The following is a 6,614-nucleotide window of genomic DNA, read 5'->3' as shown; positions in this document are numbered from 1 at the left end:
CTCGGCAAAAATTTTGCTTGACGATACTTTTCTATGGCTCAAAAGTTGCGGGTTTTTGTCCCCTAAAACATATCAAAATATCTCAAAATTTAAAAAATACCAATTTTGGGAAATTGAGATTTTGTAAAAAAAAATAAATAAAAAATAACGGCACTTTTTTCGTGTAACTTTTTTTCTCAACAGTCCTCAACAATACCTACAACTTTGCCGAAGACACCAAAATGGAACAAAAAATTCCTTCAAAAGTTACAGATTTTCGAATTTCCAGTTGTTGTAGAGAATTGCTCATTTTTTAAATGTTTCTACAATCGACTTAAATCAAAATCAAATTATTCGCTCTACAGCATTGCCTTGGCGTTCTCGATCGCGAGATTCCTACTCGAAACTAGGTGTCCGAAGGCTTGATTGAATGCCACCGGGACCGTCTGGGATCGAACCCAGGCCGACTGGGTGAGAGGCAACCACGCTTACCACGGTTCCCGGCTTAATTCGACTCGACTTAATTCAATTAAATTATGTTTTTTCTTCATTGTAACATTTCCTCAAAATACCATATTTTTCCAAAAATATTAAAAAATATAGCCAAATTTTGCATGATTTTCACTTTATTAATTATTTTTGAAAATACTAAAATTTAAACATAAAAACGTATTTTTCAAAAATATTCAAATTTTCAATAATTGCAATTTCCAAATTTGTGAACAAAGCAAAATTTATTATTCATTTCCTAATTATAATTTTTTTTGGAAAATACATTTTTTTCATAAAATACCGTATTTTTTTCAAAAATATTATATAAAATTCTATAAAATATTCAAATTTTCAATTTTGCTAAAAGGTTATCAAACGAAGCAAAATTGTGTATGCTTTTTCACCTGCTTAAAGTTTTTTTTATGAAACACTCAAATTTTCACTAAATTCTAAGTATTTTTTGGAAATACTTAGAATTTTTAAGTTTGTAGTATGTACGGTTATCAAACGAAACAGAATTTTATACGAGGCATACAAAATTTGGATCTATGTTTGTTGAATGCAACATTTCGCTTCGTTTGATAGCCATCTTACATATTTTGAAAATTTTGAAATTTTCGAAAGAATATGGTATTTTGTGAAATGTTTAGTATTTTCCAAAACAACACTAATGAAGTGAAAAAGCATACATAATTTCGCTTCGTTTGATACCCATATTTCACATTGTGAAAATTTGAGTATTTTCAAAAAACGGTTTTTGTCAAAATTTTAGTTTTTTTTAGTGAAAAAGCATATGTTTGACCCTGTTGGTTATTGCATCAAATCAAAAATCAAATCAAATCAAATCAAAAGCATACAAAATTTTGCCCCCCCCCCCCCCTCTTCCCCATACCCATTCCAAATTTAAAAAAGGTTTTTTTTGGCAAAATTTTAGTATTTAAAAAAAACCCTAATGAAGAGAAAAAGCATAAAAAATTCTACTTTGAAATATCGGTATTTTGTGGAAAAAATTTAGTAGTTTCAGGTTTTGCTTTTTGAGTGTTTTTTAATACCCCTGACTCAAGGCGGTTTCAAAAACACCAAAAAGAAAAAAACTGGAAATTTGGTTTATTGGACCTTTTAAAAAAAACTCCAGAATTCTTCCTGAATTCCGAAATCAGATTAGTAAATTTTCTGATCTATTTGAAAAAAATATTTAGAAAATTATGGAATCAAGACTGACATTTCAAAAGGACGTAAAATTGAATATTAAATGCTATTCTTGGTTCCAAAATAAAAAAAAAAAATATTTTTCTGAGCGATCACAAAATTTATGTTAAATATTGAAATTATACCATTAGTTGCTGAGTAGGCACTATATTGGCATCATAAAATGAGGGGCCGTTTTTGTGAAACTTTGAAAACTTATTTTGAAAGCTTCGCACTATTTAAAAAAAAAATGAAAAACTGCATTTTTTTAACGGTCCAAACTTGATTTTACGAAGATTCGATTAACCGAAGTGAAAATTTTCCAAGGCCTTCGGAGAATCAAGTCTGGACTGTAAAACCAAACATGAAGGGGAAATATCTCGAAAACGGTGTAAAAAAACTGCAGTAAAAACTTTTTTTCAGGATAGTCATCAAAACCTTTGCCAAACTTTTCCGAAGACACCAAGTCGATCAAAAAATCCTTCGAAAGTTACAGATTTTCTATGAACTGCTGCCTAAACTGTGTGGACACTTGTATGGGTCAACAAATGACACAAAATTGCTTTTTGGTCATAAGGAAGGGCCCCAACAAAGTTTCGTCTAAATCAAAAATACCAAAAAATAATCGTTAATTGTAGTGAACCTGTCAGAGCTAAAATATCATAGCATCGAAATACAGCTTCTCAAAAAAAAAACGTCCCCCATTGGTCAGATTCCCACATAATGGAAGCATCCAAATGCCAGCTCAAATTGCCCTGTTTGTTCCGGGGATCGGTGTTCCAGCAAAACGCCGAGCGCAGGTGGTTTCGGAACGTAAAATTTAGCAAATTTTCCCTTTCTCAAAGCACAATGGACTACATATACGTGAAGGTAAACTTCCGCCCTGTTTGGAATACATTGTGTTTCTGTAATTCCTGTCCACACAGCTAGAGATAGCTGAGCTGGTTACGTGAACATCACATCATCATCGCCGTATTTCCTCCGCAACTGTTGTATGCAAAATGGAGCGGAGTTCGTTCCCGGCCGCAAAACATCGTGCCGCATATAAATTAAATATATCTCACTCGGAACGGATGATGGATAATAAATTTGAATAAAACTCATCTATCAATCAATATCGGAGAACCGGAGAGTCCGTAATTAATGTACGCCAGGATATTCCACAAACGCGTACGCCAGTCACAGGAGTGGGGAAGGGGGCTTGGCCAACCCTACCGTACCCATGCCAGAGGCCTAAGATCCACATTGTCCTGGGGAAGAGGGGGAGCAAGGAGGACAAGATGGGTTCATATTCACAATATGTCACATCACCACGCACGTGTCGATTGCACGTCACATTTCCAGGCTTCACATTGAAACGGTACTGTGATGTGGGGTGAAGTTGAGCTTAAGCTAACATTGGGTCAAAAAAAAAGCAAAGGTTTCAAAAGCACCCCACCGTACGGTGTATCGACAGGACTGGACGCACCTATCATCATCGGAACGTGCACGGAACTTGGACGGTTCCCACTTTACCGTTGTCGCCCCCCCCCCCCCCCCTTAACCACGGCATATGCGGCTTCCGGCTGGGTGGGGAACGTGGCCAACCAATGACAACAGGACCATTTGAGGACCATGGCGTCGCCACTCAACCGGCAGGAAATGTGTAGGTCTGTAGCTGCGTAGCAATGCGAATTTAGGTTTGAAATGATGGGAAAAATTAGATAAAGAAGTGACGTTTTAACTCAGTTGAAACTAAATCTAGAACCTTGAAAGATTGAAATTTAGAAATGAAGAAGATCACATCGCAAAAAAGGTTAATTTTTTAAGGCTGAAATGTGATGGCTTCTGTTTTATGTCATTTTGCTAAATTTATGGATAATTGTGAGTTAAGCATAATTTCTAGTGGTCAAAACTAATCTTCAATCAGTAAAATAAGACAAACCATTGTTTGAATTGCCTTGTGATTATTCTTTGGAATAAATTGTGCTTTTCCCAACAAATCAATAATTTTCTATACAAACACTATGCAAATTAGACTAAACAAAATTTGAGGGATTCTATACGTTTGGCAAATATATGAAGCTTTTTGGTCCGTTTTGATTCCATTTGCTCAAATACAAATTTGCATAATCGGTATGTCCACGCATCCTTCCTCCGCTGTAGATTCTGTGAAATGTAGCCTGTTAACACAATCCTCCCTGTGGTAAATCCAACGACCGCTTCGATGAGTGTGAAACTCGAAATTCTGTATCTTGAGAAGGGATTTTCTGATCAAATCAATGTCTCATGCGAAATTTCCCGAAAAATCTGAAAAAAAAAAATCAGGCATAGGCGCCGTTTCCAGTTCATACGTCTTTTCAAATGCCAGGCTTTATTTTTGAAACCATTTTTTTTTCTTTAAAGGCAAAAAAATCACCTTTCATTTTCGTTTAAGAACATCTAAAATTGGTTAAAATTGCGCGATGTTATGAAAGCGATTTTTTGCGAAAATTGTCGAAAATGACCATTTTTGGGACCACCCTAGCACGTCGTAGGTCACTCTTGTCTAAGGAACCCCCAGAAAAAGATTGAGCCCGATTGGGGAATTTTTATTTCAGTTTATGATCTTTTTAAATTAAAATTGCTGTATATTAGTGTGTCCCAAAAAAAAGACACTTTGGCAAAAACCTTCGGAATCACATAACTTTCAATAGATTTTTGCCTCAGGAACAATGTTTTCGTTCCAACTTACGATTTGAGTAAGGCCGTTGCAAATATTTTTAAAGTTTATGTCGCCCCCTCCCCCGCCCTTCAAAATCGGTTCGAAAATCAGGGGGCAAAACAAATATATTTTTCAAAAAAAATCTAAACTTTAAAGGAAATAGAAGTCTACACAACTGAAAACAATTAGAAATGCATTTTCCTGCATCCTGCATGATCGATCAAAAAGTTTTTTTTTTTTTGGCGAAAAAAAAATCTCTTCAATACTTGCATATATTTAACACTTATGGTGGCAAAACAACTGGGCATGTGTAAAATACATTTTAAAACACTTTTTTCATTCAAATGTTGAAACCATGGCTTGTAATTTAAATTTTTATATTTTTTCGAAAAAATAGCAAAAAAAACTCAAAGGGGGGGGCGACTAAAACTTCATATAAAATTTGTACTAGCCATTAGTGCGTCCTTCCGGGAATTCCCGGGACGAAATTCCCGGGATTTTTCCAAAACCGGGAATTCCCGAATCCCGGGATTTTCATTAGTTTGTCCCGGGAATTCCCGAAATTGAAAAAAAAACAAATTTTAGTCTTTAAATTCAGATTTTGTGGTGGAAATAATTGGCAAGTTGAATACTTAATAATCGATAAAAATTAAAATTTAAAGCATTAAAATTTTTATATTATATCAGCATTAATTTGGCATATTAGGGAAAATTGTTAAAATTTTAAAATGCCTGACGTTTCAATTTTGCTTCCATTCTATTTTATATATTTTTGAAAGACAGGGTCATATTTTAAAGTAAATTCATGATTTTAAATTTGAAAAAAATATTACATTATTTTTCATTAAACACCAGAAACTGGGGCAAATCACGACAAATGTAACGAATTAGGACAGCTATTTAAGTCAATTATTTTTCAAAATGTTTTGAATGGCTTCGATTCGTTGGAACAGAAACAAATCTCGATTATCAGATTATTGAAAGATTATTTGAAAGTTTGTATAGGACTTCAGATAATCGAGTCACGAAAAAAATGTTTCCTTATTATTTTCTACCTTAAAAAATATGAAACTAGAATTCTGCAACCCAATTTTAGTAAAATTTGAATGATTGATTGCCTTAAAAGTTACCAAATGCATTTTTTAAATATTTCATCGTTCCCATTTTGGCCGCCATATTGAATTTGAAAATTCGTCACGTCGTCCCGATTTCGATTGTATTTTTTTTTACAATTTTACATTGACTGGTATCATTTTATTGGTTTTATTTATTAGTTTTATTTATTCTTTATTAGACTTTTTCAAAAAATATTGAGCTTTTCTAGTAATGTTTTAAAAATATACATAAAAGAAATATATTTAAGGAAGACTTATTAAATTTGAATCACATTGGATAAAAAAAATCATTTAATATCCAAAGCACAAAAAAAAATTTTTAATTATTTTTAAGCTTTTTGAAAACTGTCGTCCTTGTTAAGATTGAAGTGTAGATTATCACCAATTAATATTATTTAGCTTTTTCCATGATTTTGAGCTTGAAAACAAAAAAAAAATATAATGAAATCATAGATTTTATGAATGTTTCAGAAATTTCTCGGGACTTGAAAAATATTTTTCCCGTTTCCCGGGAAATTCTAAACCCGGGAAAGTTGGACGCCCTGCTAGCCATAACATTAAAAAAAATATCGCAAGCATGAACGTAACTCTCCACAACAAGTACATTTGTAAAATTTCAGGATAAAAAAAGATGGTCAAGATCCTAGGCAGCGCTGCAATATTAACACTCTACTGTCCAATTTTTTTTTCGAAAATTTCTATTTTTCCCGTGTTTAGGAGGTCGTTTTGAGCAACTTTTATTCTACGAAAAACTTCACTTCTCTTGTGTTATGTTTTTCTTGTTTTATTTTTAGTATTTTAATTTTCATTTATCTTGTTTAGTTTATGTTTGTTTTTGGTAGTATTTGGCCTATTCTAAGACACTACAGAAAATACTGCATACTTATTTTTACTTAAAATATAAGAAATGTTAGTAAAAAACACAGCTAAAGTTGACCCCAAAAAAAAATACATTTTTAAAAACATTGGCAAAGTCCCATAAAACAAGTAAATCTTCCAACCCTAAAATTATCTAAAAATTTAAGAGTTCTTCTTTCCAATGCATTCTTAAAGATCAAAAATTGGCTGAAAATTGATTTTTGGCGATTTTTCAGATCGAAGCCCGTCTAAAGGCGGGGTTAGGTTGTAGAGGGTTAACAAAGTCTGAAACAAATAAC

Source organism: Culex pipiens, chromosome 3 (genome assembly GCF_016801865.2).
Source record: "Culex pipiens pallens isolate TS chromosome 3, TS_CPP_V2, whole genome shotgun sequence".
Taxonomy (NCBI): Eukaryota; Metazoa; Arthropoda; class Insecta; order Diptera; family Culicidae; genus Culex; species Culex pipiens.
The sequence above is the reverse complement of the archived record's forward strand: the minus strand, read 5'-3'. Positions refer to the sequence as shown.